Source organism: Solanum verrucosum, unplaced genomic scaffold, assembly GCF_900185275.1.
Source record: "Solanum verrucosum unplaced genomic scaffold, falcon-dt-bn FXZP01000094.1, whole genome shotgun sequence".
Taxonomy (NCBI): domain Eukaryota; kingdom Viridiplantae; phylum Streptophyta; class Magnoliopsida; order Solanales; family Solanaceae; genus Solanum; species Solanum verrucosum.
The window spans coordinates 1,731,159-1,745,501 of record NW_026019970.1 but is presented as its reverse complement, the minus strand read 5'-3'; the positions used below and the strand labels follow the sequence as shown (position 1 = coordinate 1,745,501).

The 14,343-nt window shown below is 29.1% G+C and overlaps 2 pseudogenes; both read right to left on the bottom strand.

The window, feature by feature from the left end:
* Positions 1–10,826: 10,826 nt before the first annotated feature.
* On the bottom strand, positions 10,827–11,586 carry LOC125817163 (uncharacterized; annotated as a pseudogene).
* Positions 11,587–11,710: 124 nt separating this feature from the next.
* On the bottom strand, positions 11,711–12,571 carry LOC125817106 (uncharacterized; annotated as a pseudogene).
* Positions 12,572–14,343: the final 1,772 nt, after the last annotated feature.

Here is a 14,343-nt window from a genome sequence, read left to right as displayed (position 1 = left end):
AAAGATGGAAGAAGAGGTTTCGAGAGAGAAATTGTAAATTCCGTTAAAATTGGGGAACCGGTGAAAGAGGAGATGTTGTGTTGTATTTCAGCGCGCCATCTTTTCCGACAATACCTGTTTTATTCGACCCGTACCCGTTTCGCCTTGTCGGATGGATGACTTCATTTTTTATTGGATAAGGAAGAATCTTAATAGTCATAAAACAATCTTTTAATAGCATGCCTTTGATCATTTTTCATCGTGAAATTTTTTTAAAAATAGTATTCTCTCTAATTTATATTAGTACAATTTGTGAGGCGAGGTATACTTATTAAGAAAAATATTCAAGAATATAATTAAAATCATAATTTCTACTATTGTTCTTTTGTAAGTAGTGTAATTTATTTTCTAGAAATATAAAACCTCAACAAATGAAGGGAAAATTGAAAAAGATTTCAAACATCCATCTTGAACTTTAAGCAATTAAATTATTTTTAACAATGAAAAAGCCTAAAAAAATTTACTTAATACGAAATAGAGGGACTAATATTTACTTTTAAATTAAAAATGAGTTTTTGAAAATTAGAGTTGAATTTAGTTATGAATACAAATTAAATTGTTTTTTTTTTAACCTTTTTGAAGTAATTTGGAGTGAAAAAAATGAAAAGAGTTTTTTGTTGTTTTTTAAATTTTTTAAAATTCTTGAATTCAACTTATTTCAAATTTTAAAATTCGAAAAAAGGATGATTTTTTTTATTATCAAATGACTCTTTAAAATGTTCATCATTAATTCATTTTACAAAAATATTTGAATTACATACAAAGACTTATCATATTGTAAGCATTTGATTTTTGTTAATTAGTGGCATGAAGGTAAGAAAATTATATTTTAAAGTTTGATGAAATTTTTTAAATTCTAAAAAAGGAGTAAAGAGTAGACTTAATTTTTCAACTGCTTTTATGTTGAAATTTCAAAATCACTCATCAAAGTTACACACTAATGATTGAAATTAGGACATTTAATAAATAAATTAACTTTATGTTTAATGGAGTTGAAAAGGGTTGTTTTTGCATAGTTTATGGTTTTTTTTTATTTCCGCTTGGTGTTCGATATCCGTATTGAAGCTTGATTAAATTTAAATTCGCGCTGAAAAATCCCATATTAGGGGTAAAACGTTCCTAACAAAGGCGACTTCATACCTAAAGGGGCTCAAACCCGAAACCCCTTGATTAATTAGGTGTATAGTTTATTTTATGTGAAATAAAATATGAAATAAGAATACGTGTATTTTAGCTATTTATAAACAAGAATATTTAGGGATAAACATGTTCTAAAAGTACACAACTATTGCATGACAACACATATAATATTACGCTCAATTATATTATACCAATATTTACTTTATTTCCATTGGAATGAATTGATGGCCACATTATTATCATCTTCAGTTATAAGGCAAAAAAAATAAAAATCAGATTATTGATGCTACATTTTATTTTTGAGCAACTTTCACATAGCAAACATAAAAATCATATTTGTATGTTATAGCTATAGTTTATATAATTGCGCTCTATAGCAAATTTTATGTTTGTTATAGAGCTTTTGATTTGTATAATTCGCTAGAAACATCTAATTTTATGCAAATTGTTCAGTTTTGTATAAATTCATTTATGCATTGTAATTTGTATAATAAGATCTGTATTTGTATAATTATAAGTGTATAGGATGAAAATATATGTATTTGTATTTGTATATATACTTTTCTCTCGCTTTATACAAACACAAACGCATTTTATACCAAAATGTATAAAATGACTAATTGTATACCGAAAATGGCTAATTGTATACCGAATCAGATGGCAAAAAAAAGGATGATTATTGCGAATTACAATTAAAATAAACTATGTCTATAACATTTAATTTGAATTAATAATTTGCTATTTCATACAATTTTCCCTTTATTTAAAGCATCTACATGAATAAGTTGTGAAATAGTTTTAACTTAAGTAGTTTGTGAAATAAAGGATTCTCATTTCTCAAGTACGGAAAAGTGAAAAGACGGAGAAAATTTCATAAGTAGCTATGATTTAGAGTTTAATTATAAAATGTAGTTATAATTTATTTATTTATGAAATGTAGCTTAATATTATAATTATCATTTTTTCTTTGCGATCGCGATAAAGCACGGGCTCATGTGAGACATCTAAGATCACTGTGCTACAATAGCTTATTGTGTCAAGGGTGTCCAAAATATTTATTTAATCACTTTGTGTATTATTTTATTTGTATATACAATTTTTTTGGATAATTTGGATCCCCTGACAACCACGTAGCTTTCTCCCTCATCTGATATATTACAATTGTTATTTTAGAATACGAATCACATTCAAATTCCTCGATTCCCAATATGAATTCATCAAACAAGTTTTAGATGGATAATAAGACTTGTTCAAAGTCTCCAAATTCAAAATTATGTGCTACATCTCGAAATCAAGAACTAGCTATTATAATGTGAGTTACTATAAATATAAATCTATTAAAAGCCTTTTATAGATTTAATAGGCAAATGAACTTTATGATATTAAACTTAGAACTTAGAAGTTAGAAGCAATCCTTTGTTTCTATTTTCATCTTGGTAAACGGGTCAAATATATTTTTGAACTGATTTAAATGGGTTAGATTTATTCTCTCTTGCATTTTGTCTCAAAACTTTAGACTACAGGTACGTTTTTGGCTTGAAAATGTCCTCTAATTTGCAAAAAAGAGATTTTAAATACTATTTTCTCTTACTATTGATCAAAAACAAGGAAATAACTATCCAATTTTGCCCTTAATTTTGTCCTTCATTTAAAGTTCGGGACAAATGCACTTTTTTTTTTTTGGTAAATAATTTTTTATTAACCAAAGTGAAACATTACAAAACACAAAAAAAAAAAAAAAAAAAAAAAAAAAAACACAAGCAGTCTTGGACAAATAGCCCCAAGCTTACTTGCTAACTCTAGTAATCTTCCTATCCTCTAATAGTTCTATGGATATACATTTTAACTCTAGTACTCTACTACTCAACTTCCTTTGCTGGAATCCTCTACCATGTATTTCTCGTGTAATAAGCCTGATCAAAACTTATTTTAGAGATTATTAGATAATTTGACTATTCTAAATGACAATTATATATTCTATATAAAGTTTAATTATATGCATTAGTTTTTTAACTAAAGATTTATTATATTGTTTTCTTTCAAAACTATTATATCAATCCTCAGTTTAAACTTGTGATGACTTAAAGTTACAATAAATTATATAACATATGAATGCATAATTGATATCTAATTATCATATCATTCAATTATTAGAGTTAGTAAAATAAATTCATTATTATCAATGTAGAAAAATAAAAATTAAATAATTATGTGAAAAAAAGACACACGATATCATGTTTAGAAAGACAAACTCACACCTAATATACATAAAGGAATCGAAAGAAAGAAAAGTTATATGTCAACATACTTATTTGTTAAAATGAGAAATGCTTACACTACTTTTCTTAAATGTTATTATATGTCTTATCTCATTTAGCCCCCCACCCCCAACCTCCCCACTCCCCCAAAATAAGAATAAAAAGCATTGATCCATTTTTTCTTATTTTGAAGCAACCGTTAGAAACAAGGATATTTTTGAGCTATTTCGTTAATTGGAGGATATTTTTGAGCTAAAAACATAACAATAAAGACATTTTGATTCCAAAACATATCGGAGGATAAAATTAACTCATTTTAAATAGTTCATGAATATATTTAACCATTTTTCCCTTTCATCTATATATATAGTGCAATTAGAGATTTTATTTCTTAAATAGAAAATAGGGCTTAATAGCTTGAAAACATTAATGGAAGCATGTCGCTAGAAACTAGAAAGAAGCCATGACATTATGAGTACAATATACTTGACTTTAGGGTGTGTTTGGTTGGTATAAAGGAAAATGCTTTCTATGGAAAATGTTTTCTTGGAAAACAAGTGGATTTCTAACTTATTTTCTCATGTTTGATTGGTGAGCAGAAAATATTTTCTAGATTTTTTTTTAATGTTTGGTTGGTGAATGAAAAATATTTTCCAGAATATATTTTTTATTTTTGGTTTGAGACTAGAAAATATTCTTTAGTAAAATGATTTTTGATCCGGAAATCAACCCCTATAATTGATCTACGACTCGACTTTGACACCCGGACTAGGACAAGACCCCGATGACCGTTTCAAAATCCGACCCTAATATCTGACCCAGGACCTGACCCAAAAAAATATTGAAGGATGGTGTAGAGTTTTGAAAAATGTTTTTCTTAAGTTTTGAAGGAAAGTCATTTTCCTTAAATTTGAGGAAAATAAGTTGATTTGGAAAACATTTAAATCAACCAAACATGGAAAAATTGGAAAACATTTTCCTTCGTGCCAAACACACCCTTAATCTAAAAAAATATTCTACACTATGATTAATTTTTTATTGCAACTTGCAACTAATTTAGTTGAACACACATTTATAAATGAATGTCTAGCAAATTGTTAGCTCGTGGGTACCATCACTTGACATTGCCATGAATACCACTATTATTTTGTCACATTGACTTTGAAAGCTCTTAATTATTTAAATGATTATATTGAGATACCTAGTCCTAATTAGTTGGCATTTGGCAATGACATCCCTCATCTAGCTAAGAGTTAAGTTAAAAATACTACAGAAAAAAGAGCAAAGTTTATTGTATGAAAAAACTTGTCCTTAAAAATATTTTAAGAAAAGAAGATTATCTTTCTTTATTTTTTTTTCCTTCTTATTACTATATAAAAAGTCTAAAAGCAGGTACCTCTTGATCAGCATGTCTACTTCTAACAGAGGGTCTTTATCTAATTTTTGTACTTCTCCTATTTTAATTTATCATTTTAGTTTTTTTTAATATTTGAAAATTAAGTGATTTTCTTTTTATAAATTATGATTCAACAACTTAAATTTTTAAATTTAAAAGACATATAAAAGGGAAAAAGGGATGTAACCGTGCTTACTCAATAATGAGCTCCTCAACGTGTCTATTTCTAACAGAGGGCATTTGTGTAATTTTCGTACTTTTTCTTCTTTCTTCCTTTAAATACAGATGGTTAGGATGATTCCTAAATATTGATATTGTTCTAGAAATTAGATTATGACACCAAGAATTTCTTAAATTGTATCTTATAATTTTTAAAGTTGTAACTGGATTGCAGATGCTTTGTATCTAAAATATTTATGAATTGTATACATAAATCTAGTGACTTTCAAAATTGTATCTATGTTGTATCAGAAATATTTCTTAATTATATCTAGGAATTTAGTGATTTTTAAAGTTGTAGCTCAGTATTTAAAAATTTAGTGATTTTTGAAGTTATAACTCAGTTGTATATGAAGTATTTCTGATTTGTATCTAGAATCAAGATATCTTTTATTATGCGCTTGCACATTCTATGTTTTAGTCGAAGAAAGATTTTTTAACTTATCACTAAAGCTGTTAATATGCACCGGATCTGTTAGGCCAGCCTGGCCTAACACGTGATTTAATAGGATTGAGTTTAGATTTTCGGAGTCCATTTAAGAAAAGAGTTTTTTAGTCCGACCTGAATAAGTCTACTGATTTGTGGGGCTTGAGAAATATGAATAGGGCCGGCTCGTGGGCCAAAAAAATTAATTAAAAAAATAAAAATAAAATTGAGTATTAAAAATAATAAGAGTCCAACTCAACATTAATTTAAAGTTTTAAATATTAAAATTTAAATACAAATTATATTTATAAAATATGTACTATATAAAATAGAAATTCTGTAAAATTTCTAGGAAATCATTACATAAGTCGTAGCCTATGGAATATTGTCATATAATTTTTTTTGTGTTTTATTATGATTATTAGAAAATTATTAGGTTAACATTTCTATTTAGCTATTTATACTTTTACTTGAAATCAAACTTAATAAATATTATAAAATAATTTTATTTGTGAATTTGATTAAAAAGTAGTAACACTAACACCATACAATAGTGGCAAAGCAAGAATTTAAATAAGTGGGTTCAAAATAGGGATAATTGTACATAATGGCAAACTTTTAATGTAAAATAAATACAGTAGCTACCGTTTCATTTATTTCTTTTAAGGAGCAAAGTTTCGGTCAGTTTGCTATTTAATGGCCCCACCGATTTGTATAAGTAAAAAAAAAAGTTGACGTTATTCTCTTCCTTTTATACAATATCTTCTTCTCGTTTATATCTCTTTTTTCCTTCAATTTCTCCCAAATTTTCTCCCCAAAATTAGTTTGAAATTTCAAATCTCCACCAGCACGTTCTCAATCGCAGTTTCAAAATTCCTTCAAAAATTCCAGGTACCGCCAAAACTTATCTCAATCGATTACTTTTAATTTTTGTCTATTTTTTTTCAGTTTTTTCAAGATATTTTTCACATCAGTTCATAATGCATACAGAGTTTTCCTTCAAACAATGGATGCCCAATCTCCATCTAAAAGATTCACAAGAGGTATACCCTTGCATGTCGAAAATAGTGTTGAACGTCCATCTTTTTCCTTGGGTTTAACTCAGGATTTTGGGGAGGTTTCAGGTTCAATGTCCAAATCCAACACAATGCAAGAGATCAAATCCAAATTGAAAAATAACCCAATCAGATTGGAGGCAATGAGTGCGAAATCGAAGCAATCCAACATCAAAATTGTGGAGGGAGGTAAGAAAGATCAGTCTGCTGCTGGGTCAAGTAAAAAAAGGAAAGAAAAAACAACTAATTATACAGAAGAGAATGCAAAAAGAAAGGAAGTTGTTGTTTCTGGCTTATTGGAGCATGATGAGGTATTTGTATAATCATTATTTTTGTATATGTTACGATTATATATTTTTCTTATATTTTCTGTGTTGATTCATGTCTTATAACTGTTTGTTTATACAGTTTTATATAGTCACTATGTTAATATCCAAAGTTAAGTGTATAAAATAGAACTATTTAACTATACATACAAGGTAAACAACTATACATTTGAAATTTGTTGTATAATGTATAATATATATACAGTATAAACATTTATACAATTTTGTGCATTGTTTTATGTATAAGTTTTTTTCATTTGTATAAGGATCCTATTTGTATAATCTTCCTTTAGACATATACAATTCCCCAAACTTATACACATACATAAATGGTTTGTATTTCACTAAATATACAATGTAAACAATTATGCATTTGAATTTATTTGTATAAGTATAATATCAATAGTTATTGTGTTCGTAGCGGTACAACAATTTATCTATATATACAATATAAATATTTATACAGTTGAAATTAGTTTGTATAATGTATTTTTTCTTTATAAAACTTGTATATGTTATTTTCATTTAAAAGCTATTTCATACATTTTGATATCTGTACTTGTGTCTTAATTATGTATACGTGTGTATTTTTAGTAAAATTATATATGCATTTTTTCAGGCTGTTAAGTTTTTAGGAAAAAGAGAACCAACACGCATACCTCACATGCAGTGTTACACAAATATTGAAGTAATGAAAGTGTTAGCTACAAAGCTTACTATTTCATAGTATAAAGAATTTTGTGGAACAACATGTTTTGCCCAATTATCTAGCATTCGTAGGTGTCATGTTCAAGCACAACTGATTAGGTGCATGTTTTTGAGAGAAATTGAGGTTAGCTCAAAAGATGCAATCCTGATACATGTGAATGGCACCACTTTGCGATTCACCATTCGTGACTTTGCTATAATATCTGGGTTAAAATGTTCAAACAATGAGAAGGATTTTGTCTTTAATACCGAAGAACCAAACATAATTATTCTTCAGTATTTTGGAGTCGAAAAAGCCATCACCAAGAGTCAGTTGGTTGAAAAGTTTGATAATAAGGTTTGGGGGGATAATGATGATGATGCGGTGAAGTTTGCTATATTGTTTTATATACATTCATTCATCCTTTCCGAAGAACCAACCAGTACTGTTATTGATAGGAAAGACTTTGATTTGGTTGAATCGGGCAGATACATTGACTACCCATGGGGTAAAAAGGCTTTTGACCTGCTGATTCTGTATTTGCATACTAAGATCAAACACGATGGGAAGTATTTCAGGTTGTATGGTTTCCCACTTGCTTTGCAAGTGTGGTTTTATGAATGTTGTTCGAATTTTGATGAGGAAATTGTTGTTAAGGTATCTCATCACATCCCTAGGATACTTAACTGGAAGACAAAAAAAGATTTCCCTCGTCTAAGCTATTTTGCTAAGAGCATGTTCAGAGACAATAACAATCCGGTACGCACTGTACAATTTTATGTATACTATATTATCTGTATAAAATATAGTATAGATATATAACTGTATAAATATATGTATCAGTTTGTGCTATAGAAAACTATATGTATAAATTTGCTCCATGTATTATTATTTATACAAGTTTTTGACAATGTATAAATATACCTATAAGTATGTGAACTTTATAAACATAAGCTCATTTGTATATATAAGCTTATAAATTGTATAATTATACATATAAGTTTGTCTAATGTATATATATATATATATATATATAAACTGTATATATGTTTTTACATTTGATTAAGTAAACATTTTGTATAATGAATATGTCAATATGAACATGTCTATATTTTGCAGCTTGTTTTTAAGAATATAACTCCAACTCCAATGGAACTCAAGATTCTTGAATTACCTCCTGAGTATGTTCAATCAGATTCATCTCCAACAGAAACAACAGTTGCAAATGCTTCAGACGATGATTTTCAGGATCCTCCATGTCCAATAAATAACAAGGGAAAAGAAAAAGTTGATACTTGTTTGTCGCCTCCTAAGAAGAAATCAAGGCAGACAGTCACTCCTATTCAGAACAACACAACACCTAGGGTCATTTCAAAGCAACCTTGTTTAATAAAGTCTCCCCGACGTGCCAATGTTGCAAAAAGACCTAAGTCACCACTTCCAAAGAGGCAGGCCAAAAAACATGCTAATGTTCCATCCTATATAGGCATTAAGCAAAATGTTGAGATTAAATCAAGTGTTGCTTTCGAAATACCATCTACCAGCAAGTCACATGATTTCAGTATATTGCGTGATGAGTTTGATCAATTCAAACTCTCGGTATTTATTTTTTAATTGTTTTTATTTATTAAAATTCTTTTAATTTGTATATTTAGCGTTAAAGTTACCTATATATGTCCAATTTCAGATGGAGAAACAGTTTACTGATTTAAGGAACTTCATTGAAAACAACTTCAAAGTTGTGTTGGATTCTATCAAATCAAAAGATGTGGAAGATAAGGTTTGTTAATATAGATCAATACATATATATTATACATAATTATGATAAATATACATTTAATATTTTTCTTTCAGGGTGATGGTGTAGAAGTTACAGATAAAGTGCCAGTCGGTGTCGTTCAATTCGAAGAACCTTTTCAACATTTACCTTCTGAATTGAACTGTCAATCTGTTTTTAATAATCTAAATGATCAAGAGGTATTATACCTATTTATCTTGTTCATTATTTAAACTTTTATACTGATCATAAAATTGGATGTGTTTTATTTTCAGCGATTGTGGACTATATGTTGCTGCTTATGCAGATCATATCAGTAATGGAAATGGGGTTCCAAATTCCTTCGATTCAGAGTTCACACGTATTCAATATGCTTCTTTATTGTGGAACTATGGGGTGCAAAAGATCCAAGCTGATGCCACTAGTGACAGTGAGGCACCAGAAAGGCCAATCAGGATTCACAGGAATTGCGATAGGAGTGAAAAGATCACAATTAATTAGAACAGTACTAAATTTCAGGTTTTTTTTTTGAATATGCAAATGACATGCATAACAACATTTATTGTTTTGAGCTTTAAGTTTTGAACTTTCAGTTTTTTGATTGTAATATACTCATTTGATCGATTAAGTCTTTTACTTACTTGTTTTTGTTAATTTCATTATATATGCAGTTTAACACTTTAATAATTATACAAACTAAATTATACAATGTATATTTATACATTAACTGTATAAATCTATGTGTATCTTTTATGTTGTGTATATGTATACACTTATTGTTGTGTCAAGTAAAAAAAAAGGAAAGATAAAACTTACATTTATACATATCACAATGATAAACTGAAGTTGTTGTTTGTGGGTTATTGGACTGTATAATCATGTTTTATATTGAGTGTATAAATATACATTTGTTAGGATTATACAATTTGTTCATAAAGTTTAATTATACAAATCAACTTATACAATGTTTGTTTATACACTAACAGTATAAATCTAAGAGTACATTTATGTTGAATATATACATCTACATTGTTAGGCTTATAGGATGTTCATAAAGTATAAGTATACAAACCACTTAACTAACAACATATATTTACAGATTAACTGTATAAATGTCGAAAGTTTATACAATCTTTAATTCCCTTAATTCATTATGAATATACATTTTCGGTTTCAAAAAGGGAAAATCAATATAACTAATACAAATAGAATACAATGTTCAATCTCCAGCTTATACACATATAATAAAATGTTCAATTTAACTTATACATATAGAATTTCTGTATATGATGTACAATATATACGCCAACGATAATTCATATTATATACAAGAGCATGAATACAAAATGAAGATAAAAAAGATCACAATTAATAGGACATAACAATTTTATTCCATCATCAACATTCCAACTCATACAGTTTAAACACAGAACCAGTTTAGAATAACATTCAAGTATCTATAAAATTGAATTTTACACTCAAATATAATCGAAAGAGCTTATTAAACTTCTTGAGGTCTGTTTCTACATGAACGCCTATTGTGACCTGCAACTCCACATGTGCTACACGTATGCTTCCCTTTGAGACCAAGCAATTCACGTTTTGTTTTTGAACGGGGTTTATTTTTTGGCCTTCCTGGAGGTCTTTTGAATTTTGGAGGCCGGACTTCATCATACATTATGTATTCAAGTATCACCCATTCTGCTACATCAGGCAATGGATAAATTGGTATCTCATAAATCTTTAAAACCGTCTTTGGTTTATACAAATCTGAGCAATATCCATCAGCCACTAGACTTTTTCGTTTTAGTACAGCCCAAGCATGTTCATATGGTATTTCTTCGTATTAGAACTTTCCACAACTGCATGTTTTATTCTTTAAACATACCACAAAACTCCTACCATCATCAGTCACATTGTATATATATTCAGTTGACGGCACAACCTGTTTCATACAAATAGATTTATTTATATGTATAAGTCTACGCAATTGTATATATATTCTATCTGTGTGCATAACTGATTAATTAACACTACATAGACATAAAACATACCCTCATTCGTGTTCTCATTGCTTCATTTTCGATCAGTATCTTCTGAAATTTTTCAATCAACGGAGTAAATGTGCAGGCTGCCTCGTGTTTGTTGTCATGATTCCATCTCCCAAACATTAGTCTAACCTCTTCTAGAAAATTAAAAATTGGTAATTCACGTGCAGACACTAATGCAACATTTATACTCTCTGCAATGTTAGACGTCATAGCCCATCCCCGATGAGTTTCTGCATGACACCTTGACCACTTATCATATCCAGCTAGCTCCAAATACTCTTTGACACCTACATCAACCTTTTCTACAGTATCCATCAACCTATCAAACTCAACTTTACTGCAAGTCTTTGCCATAGTATAAAACACATGACTTAGCTCCTTTGATGCCTTCCTAAATTTCTTCTCTACATTACACCACAAGTGCCACATACAAGCATAATGTGACACGTTTTTATACACTTTTGTGACTGCCGTTATGATGGTCTCATTTCTATCGGAAACTACACATATATTACTCATTTCCCCATAAGCCTCCCTTAGTTGTACAAAAAACCAAGACCAAGCTGCGTCATTTTCTGAATCAATGATACCATAGGTCAGTGGGAAAATATGTCCTACATTTTTATTTACATACAAATTAACAGAAAATCAAAAATATACATTCAAAAACACAATGAAACATACCTGCTCCGTCCATTGTGCTTGCAGCCACAAATGTTCCATTATACGGTCCTCATAGGTGACTTCCATCAACAATTATGACATGCCTGCAATGATCAAAGCCTTGTATACAATTATTCAATGCAACAAAAAGATACAAGAATTCATTTTTGTCTATTTTCTTTAGACGTATATGCGAGCCTGGATATGTAATATCCATCATATACAAGTATGCTGGAAGTTTGCTGTAAGATGCAGCTGTGGTGTCCCTCAATGAAATCAGAGCCTTTTCTTTAGCCCTCCAAGCCAATGAGTAATTTACATCAACTCCCAAATATATCTTTACATCACTCCGAATATCAGAAGGTGTATATTTTCTCTTGTGATCAACAAACTTAGGCTTAACGATCCCACCAATCAACTTGCTTGTTACATGTTTTTGTGAATACACTTTATCCTTCAAAGGACAAGTATGATCTGTATTAAATGCTCGAATCCTAAATATTCCAGACTTGCTGATATTTGATGCTTTCATCAACCACTCACATTCATCAGAAATACATTCCAGCGTATAACTACATCAGCAAATACAACACAACATATAAATATGCAAATAACTAAAACACCATATACACTAATGTATTTGTTGTATAAACTAGTTACGTGATTGCATTTGACCTCACAGTTCTATATTGAAATCTATTTTCAATTGCATAATTTTCCATCACAGATTTCAAAGTGGCTTTGTTCTTATACACTTGGTCAATCTCCACGTACTTATTACAAGGATCTGAAATGACTCCATCGCAGCTCCCTGACCCCAAGACGCAAAACGGCTCTACCAATTCACCAATTGACAGATGCATAGTCTCAAAATCAGCAATACCATCATTACAAATTGATGTAACCATATCATTCTCCTGATTTGAACTTTCACACAGTTCAGTGATATTGCTACTATTATCCATTTTGCTTATACAAATTGGATACTTGTTGAAGTCATCTGCAGACTTTTTGTGAATCAACATTGGCGTTTTGCTTTCTTTAACCCTATACTCAATTTTCAGCTTAATCAAATTTGTATCAACACCGAGTTGCATTGCAATAACATTATACAACTCCTTATATGATGAAATTTCTTTAAAAATCACCCCCTCAATTGTATAGTCAATGTAACAATTGTCATTGTCCCATCTACCGGAATGCATAACCAAAATAGCTAATGAAGCCATTTTCAAAATTTCTGTATAAAAAAAAGTTATGTATACATATACGTTTATACTATTAAGAATTTCAACAACAAACATAACGTATATTTATACAAATATTAGCAACTTTAGTTAGTCACATATATACATATTCCAATTACATACTCATAGAAACGTTTATATACACATTCTGCATATACATTTATATATAAACAATTATATACACAAATTATAACTTTATACACAATTATGCAATTTCATACAAGTGCAGTGTTATGATGAAGATAACTGTATAAAACATACACATAATAGTTTCATATATGTATTATACATATCTTACTGAATCATATCTGAAAACCTATACGTATAAACTCTAAGCAAATATACAAATCCGAACACAAATATTACTGTGAAATGAGCGAATCTCCGATCACAAATTCAAAATAATCAACAAGTTCATCCAGAAAATTTCCAGATCACAAATTTTTGTAGATTATAAATTAACTATACAAATCATAAGTGTTAAACTCTATTTCGAACAAAATATACACCTCTCAATATACATTCAACTTAAATTGATGATAGTTAAAAAGGAAATCTAATTTTGAATACATGTTGAACACCATCTTCGACCTAAAAAAGCAAAATCAGAGTATGTTTTCTTCATGAAATTACCTCCTATTGCTATCTCTACAGTCCAATGATCTCGATTATTTGTGTAGTACCGTCAATTGCTTGATCAATTTTCTGAATTGAGTTACAATGGAGTTCTTACTGTTGAAGACGACGAAGAAGGAAGGGAATTCGAATGGAACAGAACGTGCGTGACTTCAGTGATTTTTTTCCTTTTTTTTCTAACTGAAATTAACGCCCTTTTCTTTTTTAAACTATCAATATGTATAAAAAAAAATGACAAGCGAATATACAGAAAGAAAAGTCCATAGCAAACTATAATTTTGCTACGAACTGCAATTTTACAAAGTTTGCTATAGCATACAATTAGAAATTTTTTATTTGCTATATGTAAAATTTTCTCTTTAAAATATGAAGAAATAGACACACGAAATAGTCGAAGGAGGTTCGACATCTACTATATTTA